Here is a 17337-nt window from a genome sequence, read left to right on the forward strand (position 1 = left end):
AACTTCTATATTTTTTATTAAAGAAGCCTTTTTGTCCACAGGTTTATTCTTCAAACTTCATAGGGCCAGGACCCACGGGAGAAGAATCTGCACCCTGAACCCCACGTCACCCTTAAGTGCCAACTCCAGTTGATTGGTGGTGGCTGCCTGGCTCTGAAAGGCTTCTGGGATCAATTAGCCTTGTATGCCAAGGCACATGGGGACCCAACGGTGGTCCCAGTGGTGAGTTCTAACCTCAAGTCATTTCCCTTTCTTTGTTCTAAGAAACTATTGGGCGAACACTCTGGCCTCTGACATGAGTGGATAAGACACGAATGTCTGGTCCCTCCATTAGCAGTGTTGTGGGCAGCGTAGCTCCCTGGGTGGCCATGGGGAATATGGTGAGCTGAGGGTCTATCTGCTCATCCTCTCCAGGTGCAACCAGGACAGGAAAGGCCTAGAACCAAGAACGAGGCCTCTGAAACAATCCCCACTGGTGCCTCCCACACCACAGAGTTAAGGGGAGTTGGCCTAGGGCAGTGATGGCGAACCTTTTGAGCTCGGCGTGTCAGCATTTTGAAAAACCCTAACTTAACTCTGGTGCCGTGTCACATACAGAAATTTTTTGATCTTTGCAACCATAGTAAAACAAAGATTTATATTTTTGATATTTATTTTATATATTTAAATGCCATTTAACAAAGAAAAATCAACCAAAAAAATGAGTTCGCGTGTCATAGGTTTGCCATCACTGGCCTAGGGTGATAGTCCCATTCATGGTCACGTGCACCCTGTGTCACTGCAGGGACCAGGTGGCTGCTCTCTACCTGGCAGGGAAATACAACCTTTGCTAACCTCAACCCAGGTGGCAGAACCCCATAGTGTTCCTCTGCGAACCCAGGGAAGGGTGGAGGAAGTGGGACACCAGGGAAGGGGAGTAATAAAGGCACAGATTCCTCTGTGGCAGTGGGATGAGGGATGGGGTGGAAGATAGTCCTGAGTTGCGCCATAAGGTGGGCTGAGCCTGATGTATCTGAAGATTCAGGCCTGATAGTAGAGCAGCGGTTCTCAACCTGTGGGTCGCCACACCCCTTTGGCGGTTGAATGACCCTTTCACAGGGGTCGCCTAAGACCATCCTGCATATCAGATATTTACATTACGATTCATCACAGTAGCAACATGACCGTTATGAAGTAACAACGATAATAATTTTATGGTTAGGTCACAACATGAGGAACTGTATTTAAAGGGCCAGAAGGTTGAGAACCACTGTTAAGTAGAGGAAAACCCCTTGTTCAGCGAGGGGGTCCCTTCCCGCCCTGGAAACCCTGCAGGACATCACCCAGGACGGCCTCTCTAAGCCTGCTCCCTGCCTTTGCTGTGGGAACCCAGGGGAGATGAAGGCGGGGGAGCCCCCGGGCCCAGGTATCAGATGGGCCCCCGTGGCCTCTAGCAAGTGGGAACCTCTCTGAGTCTGTTTCCCAACCTGCAAACGGGGTGGGTGGTGGCAGCAGAACTCTCCCCCGCGGGCTGTGTGAGGAACATAATTCGGTGTGGACAGGAAAAGCGCTTGGCAAACAGCAGGTGCTAGCGAAGAATAGCTACGAAGTGGGGGTGGTGATGGGGACAACGCGGCCGGAATCCGGGGAGGGGGCGTTAGTCCTTCCAGCTCCTGCTCGGGGCCCGACGGCCCGGGGACGTCCTCGAAGGAGGGAAGGAGGGAGGGAACGGCCTCGCGGCCCCGACCGCCACCGCAGCAGCGGTCCCGGCAGGTGCCGGGCCTTCGCCGCTCTACAAGGGGACCGGTATCGGTCGGGACGGACATTAAGATGGCCCAATGGGAAGCTGGCGTCTCCCCGAGCCCGGCCAATCGGCGCCGGTTGCTGGGCCGCGCCGGGCCTCCGGACCAATGGGAAAATTTGCGGGCGGATGGGGCGGGGTGGAGAGCCGAGTAGCTGGCTGGGGCCGCTTTGCGCACGGGCCACGCGAGGGGCGCGCGGGCTGTCCCGGGGGCTGATTGCCGGGCCAGGAGGGTCAGCCCCCGCACGGCTCCCACTCGAGGCCCTGCGAACCGCCCCTTGCAGTGCGCCCTGGGGACGCCGCATCCCGCACGCTCAGGGACCTGGGGACACCCTTCTGGGGGCGGGGGCCGCGCTGCGGAGCCGCCCACGCCGAGCTCCAGGTAGGCTGGGCCGGAGGGCGGGGTCCGCAGGGAGCCAGAGGTTGGAGCTGTCAGTGAGGGCCCGGCAGGGGCTGGGTCGGGGCGGGGCCTTTGGCTGGGAGTCCAAGTCTGGACCGGGTCGGGCTGGGGATCGGAACCCAGCTCCGCCCCACCCGCACATTTGCGCCGCGGTGCGCGAGACCCTCGACTGGCGGGGACAGGTCCCTTTGTGCGTGGCCTCCGGGCCCTGTCCGACTGACCTGGGCCCCTGCACTGCGCGACGCCGGGCGCCCTGTAGCCAGCAGGGCTGTGCATCCACGGAAACTTTACAACCGCCGGAGGGGCTACGGGGACAGGGAAGTTTCCTGGGGGCGGGGCGCCGCTGGGAAGCGCTGGGGCTCATCGGGGGCCCGAGGGGATGTCTCCGCATCCGTTGCTTCCACTGCCTAGAGGACAAGGGGGGCGGGGTGGGTGGGGTGGGAAGGACGCTGTCCTGGATCCTTGAGCGGTGCCCCGCCCACCCTACCTCCCACCTTCATCCCCCTGGGCCACCTCCGGGGCCCTAGCAGAACCGCGTCCTATCCACTCAGAATGCTACCCAGCCCGGGTTCGCTGAGGTGTCGCCTTGGGCAGGCAGCCGGGCATTCCCAGCCTTCCATTTTAATCTTTAAATAATTAAATATTGGGGACTTACAACAAGTCACCGTTCATAACCTATGCAGAGTGTATTGCTCTGGTTCCGATGCACTTTAGATCCAAAAATGTTTAGAAACAAAGGAAAGAGAAGAACCTGCTCGATGGGGTTTGATCTTTTAGGATAGACTCTTAATGTAACCTCGGGCGGTCACCTCTTGCTCATGCCCCTTCCCCTTGTCACGCATGTTACTGTGCAGGGCACACACCAGGTCAGGACTTACATATTCAGGTGCTCAGGGGATGAGCAGCTTAGTGCCTATGGGGGCAACCTGCCCCATAAGGACATCACCAGGGGCACGTTGTGAGCCCCCTACTCTACCTGCCTCCACTCCCAGATCCAGGCTGCCACCAGAGGTCTGCCTGCCTGACCTGTGCTCAGTGTATCTCTGGGACGGTGCTGGACACAGGGGACAGTCAAAGCCCGTGGCCATTCAATTCCCGAGCAGGTGGTCCAGGCCTTGAGTTTGGCCGCAGCATGGGTGGCCATGAATCTGAAGGTATGCTTTCTCCCAGCCTTGCTCTCTTCCATCTACTGTACCATGTCTATCCCCTGTTGCCCCTGCAAGTCTGTGGTCTGCCAGCATCCAGCAAAGAGCTGGGCACATAGCGTGCTTCTTGCTGGGGACTCTGATCTGGCCTGGGGAGGAGGGTCATGTGAGTACAGCGAGGCCAGCCCCACCCTGCTCTTCCTCACTCGCTTTTCTGCAAGACCCTGGTACCTGATGAACAAGTCCCTCCTGGATGAACTGGCTGAAGCCCTCAGCCTTCCATCCTACTAAGTCAGAGCTGCCCCCATTCCCCTGTCACATCTGGACTATAGTGTCCCCTCCAGAGGTAGCCCCTCAGGCCTCTTCCTAATTTGGGGGTTCCTTTGCATCTCCTTTCCTGTTTGCGTTGCACAAGGATTCAGGGTGGGTTTACTGTGCCCCCTTCACCCCAAGAGACAGGCTTGGGGGACATGAGCAGCGGGATCCTTTGCCTCCAAGAGCAACCAGAAACTGAAGCACAGCTGAGGTGGGGGGGTGCCAAGGACACCAGGCATGCAGAGCCTTAGTCAGCCCCTAGCATCTGCCCTGTGACCGAGCTTCAGCAAGAGAGGGAGGGGGCAGAGAGAGGGAGGGGACAGAGCTGGAGTGGAGGACCAGGAAAGGAAAATGAGGGCCTTGGGGGCAAGCACTGTGGTATACAGAGGGGAGGGTACAAGGGGTTCTGGGAAATTCCCCAGTAATGGCTCAAATGGGGGGAAGACATGTGTTCTTTTGCTGCAGCTTCCATCAAGATGAGGATGAGGTCTAGGGCCACTCTGCGGGAGCCCCTGAATTGGAGTAACCAGAGGGGGGACATGGGGTCAGGAACCCTTCCGTGGGCCTTCCCAACTGGAAGGGCAGCACATGGTGACCTACTTCACAGGTCAGAAGATGAGCCCAGTGCTGGTGGAGCCTCACCTACATGGCTCCCCCTTTCCCCTCCCGCCACCCTGGGTTAGTCATAGGCGTTCCCCCTGCCCCAGTGGACCCAGAGGGGCCAGCAGCCCCTAGAGCAGGGGTGGGGAACCTTTTTTCTGCCAACGGCCATTTGAATATTTATAACATCAATCAAGGGCCATACAAAATTACCAGCTTAAAAATTTGCCTGCTATATTTGGTCAAACATTTAATTAACTCACCCCTAATGCCTTGGGAGGGCCAGACTAAATGATTTCTCAGGCCTTGTACTGCCCAGGGCTAGACATTCCCCACCCCTGGTCTAGAGCAAAGCAGCAGCAAGCTAAGTGCGGCCACCAGAGGGCACCAGGGACCACTGTGCCGGGCAAAACTGGCTCCACCCAGGACCCTTCCCCAAGGCACCCTGTAGGGAGACCAGGGCTCTGCTTTCTCTAGGTTGCCTGTTCTGGGTGCACGGCTGGAGAGGAGCCAGGACCCCTGGAACAAGCCCCTTGCTACCCCTCAGAGCCCCTCATCACCGTTGGTGCAGGCAGAGGACACCCTAAGTCTGGATGGCAGGGTGGTTGAGCACCGTCTTGGGCGAGGGCAGTAAGGGACGGGCCCTGCCGCAGCACAGCACTGAGAGTGAGGACTCCTTCTGTTGCATACCCCAGGCACCGCCCTGCTTCCATAGGACAGCCCCGCCATCACGACCATCCAGGCAAAGACTCCAAACCAGCCACTCAGGGCGGGGCTGTGCCTCTCTGCCTCAGTGCCCTCATCTATAACCGAAAGGGTGCAGCCAAAGTGGGTGCCTTTTCACGATGCACCGAGTTACCAGAGTGACAGGGAGGCGGCTTGGAAGAGCTCATCAGGATTTGCCGTGGTGCAGCCCGGGGCTCTGGTGCAAAGCGGGCTCTCTGACAGGCCTGCTGGAGACCCTAACCTGAGCTCCTCACTACCCACTGTGGCCCCAGGCCACCAGCCCAGCCCTAGCCCCAGCCCTCCTCTGGACTCCATTGGTGCCCATGGGAGCTGTCTCGTTGTCAGATGTCTGCGGGTCCATAGCTTGCTGTTCTGGCCTGGTGGCTGGCCCTTGAAGGCTGGGCTGGGCTTCTGCCTCAGTTGGAGACACAACAGGCCTTCCCAAGGCTGGGGTGGGTCTGATTAAGGGGTGCGGTGACTCCCTTGACCTTGAGGTTCTTGGTAGAGGGTTCTTGGCCTGGCCGGTGACCCCAGAACCTGCAGACCAATTCTGAGGGCATGATGAGAAGGGCTCCCCATGACAGGTACCCCCTGCCCTCACATCACAAATCACATCACTGGTTCTACCTTCATATCTCAAGTCTGTTCATCGGTTTGTCCATCTGTCCACTGCCCCGGGGCTCCTGTTTAGGCTCTGTCCTGCCCCGACCGATACAGCACTGCCGTGACAAGGATGCCCTGGGAGTGGAGACTCATGCCTCCCCATGCCCTCCTGCTCCCTCTGCTTCCACCCTCCACTGTGGGAAACTCTTCCTTGGATTCCCTCCCCCGCGGAGCCCTGCAGATGTTCCCACCCCCACACTAGTATTTACTACTTGGTCTCCTCTGTGTTTGTGGAGTTCTTGGCCTGGCAGGAGCCCCACGAAAAGGAGCACATTCTTCTTGTGACCGCACATTCCCAGCTCAGTGGGTGAGTTGTGGGAGCCCTGGGGGCAGGAAAACCTCCTGAGTTCAAGTGCTGGCCCAGTGCTACCTTGCCTGGACCCAGTTTCCCCATCTGTAACATGGGGTATTGGGCCGGCCCAAGGTGTCGAGTGAGAGTCTATGTGATGTTAGTGCACAGCCAGTTACTTCAAGAGGCTTCTCATCAATGAATAGAGTATTGGCCTGCAGACTGAAGGGTCCTGGGTTTGATTCTGGTCAAGGGTACATGCCCAGGTTGTGGCCTCGATCCCCAGTAGGGGGCGTGCAAGAGGCAGCCAGTCAATGATTCTCATCATTGATGTTTCTATCTCTCTCCCCCTCTCCCTTCCTCTCTGAAATCAATAAAAAATATATGAATAAAATAAAATAATAAAACCTCCACCATTTAAAAAAAGGGGGTTCTCATGAGGCCAGTGCTTGGGGAGAGGCTAGTGGGTTTTTTTATTTGTTTGTTAATCCTTACCTAAGGATATTTTTCCAAGGATTTTTAGAGAGAGTGGAAGGGAGTGGGAGGGATAGAGAGAGAGAGAGACACATCGATTGGTTGCCTTCCGCACACGCCTGGGCCAGGGCCAGGGATTGAGGCTGCAACCGAGGTATGTGCCCTTGACCAGAATCCAACCCAGGACCCTTCAGTCCGAGGGCTGACGCTCTATCCACTGAGCCAAACCGGCTAGGGCGAGGCTGGTGGTTTTCAGGCCTGAATAAATAAATAAAAAAGGCATGCAGTTCTCTGGGACGAGCTCTATATGAACATTTAAGCCGAAAACTGAGGTGTCCCAGAAATGTCACATTCTGAGCAAAAGCTGATCCTTGGGCCTCAGACCTAGGCACGGGAGCAGCAGCACCTGGGCTGTGAGCAGGAGGGCGTCCATGGGCAGGTGGACTCCTGACCACGCCTCCCTTCCTCGGCGCACAAGCTCATGTCTTCACATGCATGTGCATGCCCAGCTTGGCTGCCGTGCTTCCCTGCCTCAGGCCCCAGTGTCCTGCCTCCCACCCCATGATCCTCCCTGACTTGAAGCCCCTACTCTTGATGAAGGGGCTGAGTGAGGACGGAGGCCCACCCTCCAGGCCCCGAAGGGGCCACGTCCACAAAGGAAGATTGGACCTAGGTGGAACCATCTGGAAGATACCGTGGAGCTGAGGGCGAGAGCTCCTGAAATCAATCACACCTCCCAGGAGATCGCCTCCCATCTGGGGTCCAGACCCTCCCTGCCCATCTCTGCCACCCTGGCTTTCTTTTTCATGACACATCCCAGGTTGTTGGTCAAGACAGAAGGCCACGTGGGTCCTCTGTCCCCACTTCTGCAGGCATGTGAAGGGCACTTGGCCGTAGCTTCAGTCCCTGGCGCCCAGAGACCAGGGAGCTGGGTTGGCCTGAGAGAGCCTCGGGAAAAGCAGGTGGCCTGTCCTGCAGGTCAGGTAGGGGGAAGCAGGGCCCAGCAGGGGGTGGGGACAGAGCCCTAGGCAGTGGGTCGTGACACCCTGCATGGGCTGGATGCTGGTGTGGGAGTTCTCCTTTCTGGGCCTTTAACACAACAAAGCACACCCCGCCTTCTAGAAGGGGGACAGATGTTATTATCAGTTCACAACTCAACAATCACACTTCTGAAGAATCGTCACACGTTGGAAACACAGGGACCATGGTATTCCAGTGCACACTGCAGATGTGATGGTCCCAGTCGAGTGGGGACAAGAGTGCTCACAACTGTGCATGTCAGAAGCACCACCGGTGACCTCGGGATCAGGGATGACAGGAGTCTGCCACATCCAGAAGAGACAGCCTGGCAGGTGGGCCTCACGAGGTGCCTTCGGTTTCCCTGCAGGAGCTGGAGTTGGCAGGATGGGTGTCGGGACATGCTGATCTCCCCTTGAGACAGGTAGGTGACCTGGGTTTGGCCTGGGGACATCTCCTCACACAGGACAGCAGAGTGTCCTGGTGGGCTGGGTCAGTGGGGTCAACAGGGATGGACCGTGGCTCTCAGTGGTATGTGCTTGCAGTCAGGGTCTCGCTGGGTGGGCATAGCACCCTGAACAGGACCTGGGACCTCCTGCCACCCCTGCCTGGATTCACTGATGGCGTGAGTGTGGACAGCAGCCACCATTTGACACCTGGCTTAAGGGATGAGCCTGCATTCGGGCCAACTGACCAGGATGTTAGCTGGGCTGTTCTGCACCACCTTCTCATGGACGTCTGCCACGGCAGTGTCTGATATTGGCACAGCTTGCCCAGCTCTGCTCTTAGCTCAGGGTGGTCCCTGCTGCCAGGGGAGACTAAAGCCACCGGCTACGGACAGGCAATGGGCCCACATGCCAGAGTGCCAGGAGGAGGGCACCAAGGCCAAGCAGCAGGCTTTGTCAGGCCCAGAGAGGAAATGTTTCAATTCTGCCGGCCGTAGGTCTGCCACTCACAGCCACACTGGTCTGCGTTGTAGAGCGAAAGCTGCCACGGATGACAGTGCCCTGAATAGTCTGATGGCATGTGCTGGCCCAAGGCCTTGGGTGGTATCTGTTTTGTGGGTTTCTCTGTTAATCACAGCCCCAGTGGGATGGGCATGATGCCAGGAAGTTTAGCAGGAGGCTGAGTGGCCCCTGTCTCCCCAAGGACCCTCTGAATAGTGCAAGGTGTGCCCTGCTGACACCTCAGTCTGCCAGAGTTTACTGTGGTGGTGGCTTTCATAGAGTGGTGATGGCTTGTAAGAATGTGCCCAGTCACTCTTCTCCGTCCAGTACAGGCTCCCAGTCCCCAGCCCAGTGATCCGCTCCCGACCCACTGGGTGCCGTCTCTGTAGGAGGCTCAGCCGACCAGCTCAGGAGCCTCACCGAGTGCCCAGTGTGGGGGGCCTGGCCCAGTCAGGGCTCAGGGGGTGGTGAGAGCCCTGGGATCTCCAGATGCCTGCGTGTCCTGTGCTAAGGGCTGTGCGACAGAGGAGAGGTGCGAGGAACCCCCCTCTTTTCTGGTCTCTTCCCCAGGACCTCAGCTGTTGGAGGCTCACAGCTGGGCTGGTGGGACCTGGGGATCCGCTGCACTTGGCTGCGTTGGAGGACAAAGGTCCAGCCGAGCACCTTGGTGGCCGGACTGGTAGGCCTTGCAGGGGCTCTGAATTGGGTTAAAGAAGCTCAAGCTGCCCAGCTGGTGTGGCTCAGTAGTTGAGCATCAACCTATGAAGCAGGAGGCCAGGGTTCGATTCCCATTCAGGGCACATGCCCGGGTTGCAGGCTCGATCCCCAGTAGGGGGCGTGTAGGAGGCGGCTGATCAATGATTTTTCTCTCACCATTTTAAAAAATTAATTTTATTGATTTTTTTACAGAGAGGAAGGGGGAGAGGGATAGAGAGTTAGAAACATCAATGAGAGAGAAACATCGATCAGCTGCCTCCTGCACACCCCCCACTGGGGAGTGAGCCCGAAACCCAGGAATGTGCCCTTGGCCAGAATCGAACCTGGGACCCTTCAGTCCTCAGGCTGATGCTCTAACCACTGAACAAACTGGCTGGGGCTCAGTTCAGCTTTTGTGGTTGAGTAAGGCTGCACTTCTGGCCCCTAGCCAGGGTTTCTTGAGGTTTTGATGTGTTTTTTAACCATTGGTATGAGTCTTGACGCATTAAAGAATGAATTCTTCCCTTGTCTGCCTGCCTGCTGCAAGTTTTTTTCAGCCTTTTAATTTTAGTTTGTGATGGTTTACATATTCAGACATTTTTCATATTTTGTGGTGAAACCTACTGAGTTTTTTTTCTTTTTTACTTGTTTCATTGTTCTATGCATTGTCCTCCCTAGCATGTAGCCAGATAAATTCACATCAGTCTTTTCCTGTGGGTCTTTCTAGTTTAGTGTTTACACTCAAGATTTCATTCATCTAGAACAGCCGTGGGCAAACTACGGCCCGCGGGCCGGATCGGCCCGTTTGAAATGAATAAAACTAAAAAAAAAAAAGACCATACCCTTTTATGTAATGATGTTTACTTTGAATTTATATTAGTTCACACAAACACTCCATCCATGCTTTTGTTCCGGCCCTCCGGTCCAGTTTAAGAACCCATTGTGGCCCTCGAGTCAAAAAGTTTGCCCACCCCTGATCTAGAATTTACTTGGACATAAATGTGAGGAGAGGATTTAACTTTTTTTATACAGTTGTATCTGAGCTGTTTCTTTTTTATTTATTTTGAGAGTATGTTTATTAAAGCTGGGGACAGCAAAACAAGGAAGGGCTTAGGGTAGAAGAAGCAACAAGAAAGAGCAGTAGGGCAGCCATAGCTCTCAGGAAACATTATGGGGAAGAAGTGAGCCAAGGCGGGGCTGCTGTCAGCTGGCTGGAGAGCCAGAGAAAAGGGGGCCTTGGGGACAGGTTCAGGGGGGCTCGCCTGGGATGAGCTGCTGCTGCCCATTGCTCCCCTGGTTGCACGTCTTGTGGGATCCCTTAGCGTTTAGGAAATGCAGGAATTTGGGAGAAGGAGAAGGAGAAGGGGAAGGTGCAGGCATGCTCCGGGGAGGGGGAGTGTGCTGAACTGTATCTTTTTGTTGTTGTTGTTAATCCTCACCCGAGGATAGTTTTCCCACTGATTTTTAGGGAGAGTTGAAGAGAGAGAGAAAGATAGAGAGAAATATCGATGTGAGAGAAACATATCAACTGGTTGCCTCCTGCAGCCCCGACCGACCAGAGCCTGGGCCGGAGAGGAGCCTGCAACCAAGTTCCATGCCCTTGACTGAAATGGAACCCGGGACCCTTTGGTCCGTAGGCCGACACTCTATCCACTGAGCCAAACTGGCTAGGGCTGCTCAACTGTGTCTTGTCTGTCACCAGAAATTGGAAATGTCACATAATGTGTCCTTGGGTTTGTGGTGCCCTTGGCCAGAGCCCAGTGGATTGTTAAGAAGATCCGGTCAGGGCCTCCCGTGATCAGCCCTTGTTCTCAGAAGCCCATCCCTCTGTATGTTTAGCTATAGGGACATGTTGGGTCCACTCTGTTGGGACCTCCTCTCTCTTTGGAATCACAGGCTTGCACTGGTGGAGCCCGTTGGCCCTCCCTGTGTGGGTTTGTGTCACGTGCTGTCCCATACACACCTTGCCTGCTCTGTTTTCCCTGTATCTTGGGCTCGAAGCCCCTCTGAGTACCCTTCATTACTGAGAACAGGTCCCTGCCATGGTGGGGCCCCCTCAGAAACCCCAAAGGTGACCGGGTTCCTTTGTGGACATCCAGGCTTTGAATGCTAGGTGCTACCTGTGGCAGTGGCATGGGACAGCCCCAGAACCACCTGCAAGGAGGGGCATGGGTCTCCTGATGACAGTTTGTGGGCTTTCACATGTGGTGTCTCTTACCCAGGCAGGTTTGTCATACTGGGGGAGTGAACTGGCCTCTTTCTCAAGGGTCCTGAACCTGGCTTCCTCATGCCCGCAGTGGGTGGCACCACCTGGCCAGGGGCTCACGTGTCCTGTTTGTGTCTCAGCCTCATGGCTGGTAGGTGTGTGGTAGGTGGCCAATCTGCCTGCCACGCAAGGATCTTGCCTACATGGCTGGAAAGCCTGGTTCAGGCCGGCCAGCTGCCCTCTCACCTGTGGGCTGTCCTAAGCCAGGTATCTAGGGGCCTCTGTGATTGGACTTGCGGGTCATTCCCCAGGTGGGCTCTGTTAGAGTCGCCGAAGGAGGAGCACATGAGGCCGAAAGTGGCAAAGAATTATAAATTTATTAGGTCATCTGGTGAGACCAGATAGGCTGAGCCCCAAAATGATGCCTGCACCCAGGGAAGGGGAGTCAGATATTTTAAAGGACTCTAGGTGGGCGTCTTCAGTGGGGAATTCTCTGGGTGGGTCTAGATCCTGGGCAAGTCTGGAGGGGAAAGTTACTGGTCTTAGCAAATGGAATGTGGTCTAAGCGAAAGGGAATGTCAGACCTAAAATTATTTAAAGGTCAGTTTCCCAGGGGAGGGGGCATCGATTCAATTATTTGATCAGACCTTACAGGCTCAGTGTGAGAAACAGGAGCCAGCACCACAGCCCCAAGTCCCTTTCCACCCCCAGAACCCCTGCAATCTCAGGTGAGGCAGAAGGAAGGACACTTATGCGGCAGGATTGGGTTCAGACCCTGGCTCTGCTGGCCCCACAGGCCGCATGAAGGGCTCCGTGCCGGCCACTGCAGTCGTGATGTGAGTGCCGTGCCAGCTCTGGCTGCACCATCCCTCACTCGGGGTGAGTCACAGCCAGTGGCGTGGAGGGTGCAGTGGGGCCAGCTTAGTGAGGCCGGGCAGTCCCTGCCAGCCCTCAGTGGCTGTTGTGGTGTGTTTACCCTCACTCCCCAGCCCCATCACCCTCCTCCCAGAGCATCCCCTGCCCCTCTGCTCTTCGGGGGGCCTCTCACTGTCACTCTGGCCAGAGTCAGCTTAGGGCTCTTCCCTGGACTTGTTCTGCTTTGTCCCCCTTCTTGTACTGTCCTTGGGGGAGCTGCCCGAGAAGCCCCTGGACCATCAGGCTGCTGAGGGGCCTCCGTTCCCCCCGGCCCTGGGTGCCCTGCCCAGCATGACTCTCAGCTGGAGCACCGGAGTCATCAGCTCTGTTTCTCTCACCCACAGGGAAGGCATCCCGGTTGGGGAAGCCAGAGGCACCCCACCCCCATGGCGCATCTTGCCAGGTTGATGTTTGCAGTTGATGAGTTTGGTATTTCGAATATGCCTTTAGTTAAACTTTTTCTTTTCAAAATATTTCACTCTCCTGAAAACCTAATTAGACCATTCATTCGTCTGAATGTACTTGCTGCTCTCTGCATTTTGTGAGATAATGAGGCTGTGGAGATGCTGCCAGACCCATCCTGGGGGTAGGGGGAGGCTTTTGCTCTGTGCCCTGGAGGGAAAGGTGCCCTGTGGCCTTTCCTGGCCTGTGGGATCTGGGCCCCAGATCAGGGATAGGGAGTGGGGGGGCACCAAGTATATAGATGGGGAAACAGGCCTGGGCCACTGAAGAGTCTGGGATGGCAGAGGTGGAGGGGTCTCAGCCCCAGCGAGGCCCACCCTTCACAAATCATCTCCTGTCACCTACCTCCCCATCACCTCCTGTCACCCCAGGCCCTGCCTGGGTCAAGGCCATGGCCTCAGTGATGCCACAAGGGTGCCTCCTAAATCCCTGGGCCAGGCTCCCCTGAGGGGCTGAAAGCCAGGGAGAGGCCACAGGACCAACCCACAGATGCTAAACGACAGTGGCACCAGAGCCTTTTTAATAAATTATAAACCAATATGTGCTTTTCTATAGAAAATGTAGAAAATAAACCAGAAAAGGGGAAAAAAAATAATGGCTGTCCCACCCCTGCATCCTGGCCCTGGCGGTCCTTCCTAGGCTCTTAGGGAGGTGGCTTCTGCATGTCCAAGTTTAAGCTGCTGGGCTTGGGACTCCCCTCCCCCTCACCAGCATCTTCTGTGTTGATGCTTTGCCAACACAAGAGAGTGGGTGCCCTTCACTGTGCTGGCCCTCCCACGCCTCTCCTCTGACCACCTGGCTATTCCCTGCCCGCTCCCCACCACAGCCTCAGGCCCAGCTGGGGCCTTGCCTCTTGGGCCTCCCAGCATGAGTGTGAGAGATTATGATGGGGAAACTGAGGCTCAACAAGCAGAGTGGGGGGGGGGGGGGGGAGTGGCTCCCAGGCCTGCCCCAGACAAGTACATCTTCCATTTCTATCTTCTTGCTAACTGTTCTCTGGCCTTTGTTTCTGCAGAAACCTATTGTTTGTGATGAGACTAATTTAGAATATTTGAATTTGAAGAAATAATTCCAAATGTTTATTTGCCAAATCTTTGTAACGGGCATTAGTTACTTTTTAATTAAGCCTTTATGCTTGCAGACTTTGTCTTTGCAGAACCAGGACTTCCAGAGGTTTAGTGTTGCTGGGGGTGGAGGTGTGTGATGTCCCAGGGTGCAGTGCGGGGAAGGAGGCCATCTGTGACCTGTGACAAAGGCAGTAGCTGCGTACCCTGGAGGAACCCTGGCCCAGCATGCAGGCTGACATGTCCTCTTGCTCCTGGTTATCCTCCCCTACCCTGACCCAACCTGTTCTGCTCTGTTAGCTCAGACTCCTCCCTCTGTCCCCACCAACTGATGGGCAAGAGGATGAACCTCAGGCCAGATGCATGGAGTCTGAAGACAGCAGCCTTGGGCAAGAGAAGGGGGCTGGGTGGGACTGGAGGAGTGTCTGCCATCCCCTCCCCTGAAGCTGATGGCGGGCTGCTTTGGCCAGGACAGGGGAAGCTCCTGAGCTGGGTCTGGTTCTCTTGCCCCAACACCCCCCATGAGATGCTTCCCCATCAACCTTCAGGATAAGCCATACCTGGTCCCTGCGATAGCACCAGCCTCACCCCTTGCCACACCCACCTTCAGCATCAGCAGGCTCTGCCTGGGCGAGGTCTCTGTGCCCACTCCCCCCTCGTGCCATTCTAGACACAGACGCACTCGCTTCAAGTCGGTGTCCTTCTGAGCCCCCAGGAGCCCCACGGCAATCCATCTCCTGGCATTTCTCCAGTTTCTTGCAAAAATTGGCCTCTGTGTACAGCACATGCTCTGACTCTTCAGGGCAGCCCAGGCATGGGAGTCACAGGGCTCTGTTCACTGGGCACTATACTCCAGCTGCTCATCCTTTCTTCCTTCATGCAGCAGGAATTAATTGAGCACCGCTGCATGCCAGGTGCTGTGCTGGTTGCCACTCAGCTCTGGCCTGTAATTCAGTAGAAGCTGAGGCGATGGCTGTCCCTGCCCACCTGCACCTTCAGTTCCATGTGAGGCAGCAGGGGAAAGGTTAGATTTGTTGTGTCTGCCTTGTCCATACAGAGGCTTAAGAGCTGAGGGAGGCATAGCAGTAACTTCACATTGTGGTCCTAGCTAGGGTCAGAGATTAATTTTCTCTGTCTTCCTTCAGTCCTGCTAGGTTCATAGGTTAATTTTCTCTATTAGAATTTTTTCCATTTCTGGCATATGAAAGGTAGTCAGTGAGAGATGCATCGGTTATTTCGATGAGAATCTTGGTTTGGGGACTTAGATGCCTGTGTGCTCATTAATTTTAGATTTATCCATATTATTTTTTAAAAATATATATTTTATTGATTTTCTACAGAGAGGAAGGGAGAGGGATAGAGAGTTAGAAACATTGATGAGAGAGAAACATCGATTAGCTGCCTCCTGAACACCCCCTACTGGGGATGTGCCTGCAACCAAGGTACATGCCCTTGACCGGAATCGAACCCGGGACCTTTCAGTCTGTAGTCTGGCACTCTATCCACTGAGCCAAACCGGTTAGGGCCATATTATTTTTTTATTTTTAATTATAAAAGTAATTAAGGCTATGAATTTACCTCTGAGAACAGCTTTAGCTATAACCCATATTTTTATTTCCAGCTTTATTGAGATGTAATTAACATATAATACTGTATAAGTTTATGGTATATAATGTGACAATTTGATACATATATATATTGTGAAATGTTTACAACAATAAGATTCATTAACCCATCCCTTCACCTCACATTATTTTTATTGTTCTGTTGTTGTTACAGTGAGAACATTAAAGTTCTTCTCTCATAGCAACTTTTAAGCACAGTAAGTCCTCACAACATTACTAATGAGTTCTTGGAACTGGGGCAAAATGACGTATCATGAAACCAATTTTACCACAGGTTAATTTATATAAACGAGTTAAGGTCCTATGGCATCTCATCAATGTTATAATGAAATGATGTTGAACAAAATGATGTTATTAAAGACCTGCTGTATATAATACAATGTTATTAACTGTAGTCATCATGCTGTATATTAGGTCCTCAGAATTTAGTCATCTTATAACTGACAGTTTGTACACTTTGACCAGCATCTCCCCATTTCCCCTCTGGCAGCCACCATTCTACCATTCATACATGTTTATGTATGACATGTGAATATATTTTTTCACTGTTTCTAAATAGTAAGCTCTGTATGCTTAAATTTTTATCTTTTTTATTGATTGATTTTTTTTTTTTAGTAGGGGGGAAAGAGAGAAACATTGATTTGTTGTTCCACTTATTTATGCATTTATTGGTTGCTTTTTAAAACAATTTTTATTGATTTCAGAGAGGAAGGGAGAGGGAGAGCGAGATAGAATGATGAGAGAGAATCATTGATTGGCTGCCTCCTGCAAGCCCCACACTGGGAATGAAGCCCACAGCCCAGGCATGTGCTCTCAACTGGAATCGAACCAGGGATCCTTCAGTCCGCAGGCTGACACTCTATCCACTGAGCCAAACCTGTGAGGGCTATTGGTTGCTTTTTGTATGTGCTCTGACCAGGAATCAAACTCGCAACCTTGGCATATCCGGACAACACTCTAACCAACTTACCTACCCAGCCAGGCCCCTTCTTTTGGCTCTTAAAGCCATAGTCCAGGGTCCTGGTTTGCTGCCTCCCGGGAAAGATTGACCATGCGAACAGCAACGTGACTTTGGAAATCCAGGGACTTCACCCTGAAGTCTGCTTCCTGTGATCTCAGAGCTAGGTTAACCCTTTTAAAGATCTCGACTTAAGGAGGTGAAGTTTCCTGTTTGTTTTTAATAAGGCTGTCAGCTATTTTTTACCCAAAAAAGTGTCTGCAACGTGGGAGGTGATGAGTGGGCAGCGGATGCTGCAGCTGACATCCATGAATATCCGGACCATGTCCAGGGCTGTGGGCAGCCTGGTGGAGAACGTGAACCCAGACCTCAGTGTGGCCTGGACGCCAGCCTAGGGAGGCCTCCTTCCCACACTGCAGAGTGGACACCACATGTTTAAGAAGTCCGAGGAAATATCAACCTAATGAGAGTGAATCGTAAAACCCAGGCAATAGCCATGTCCACAATTTTCTCAGCTTCGGCCTGGACAATGACAGTCCCGCGGGAGGCCAGTTTCTGACCTTTTCTTTGGGTCTCTTGTCTATTTTTTCTGCCTCAGAGAATCCCCGTTATGTCAAAACTTGGCCCAGGATTCGTTTTCCACATCTCCTGTCTTTCCTCTTTTATCAACTCTTTAATCATTTTCTGCTGGTTTGGAAGGACTGCCTCGAGTTTGCTTTCTGCTAACTCACTGTAACCTGGTTTTCTGCTCGGCCCTGCCTGCTGTTTGCTGCCTCTGCCATGTTTTCCTGTAAATCTCTACAGGAACCTCCTCATTATGGTCTGTTCTCAGTGCATCAGTTCAACGCTGCCTTTCGCCATTTGAGAACACATGCCAGCTATTCCCTAATATCTGTGCTAATAATAAATGCACTGAACATGTTTCAGCGTAAGGCCCTCGAGTCTCCTAAGGGCACAAGGTCTGCCCGGGGTGTGGGGTGCTGCAGGAGGTCTGTGCATGCTGGGTGCTTCTGACCAGGGTCCGTGGCCCAGCCACCCCCATCTGTCACAGATAG

The sequence above is a fragment of the Myotis myotis genome, unplaced genomic scaffold (genome assembly GCF_014108235.1).
Source record: "Myotis myotis isolate mMyoMyo1 unplaced genomic scaffold, mMyoMyo1.p scaffold_m19_p_20, whole genome shotgun sequence".
NCBI lineage: Eukaryota > Metazoa > Chordata > Mammalia > Chiroptera > Vespertilionidae > Myotis > Myotis myotis.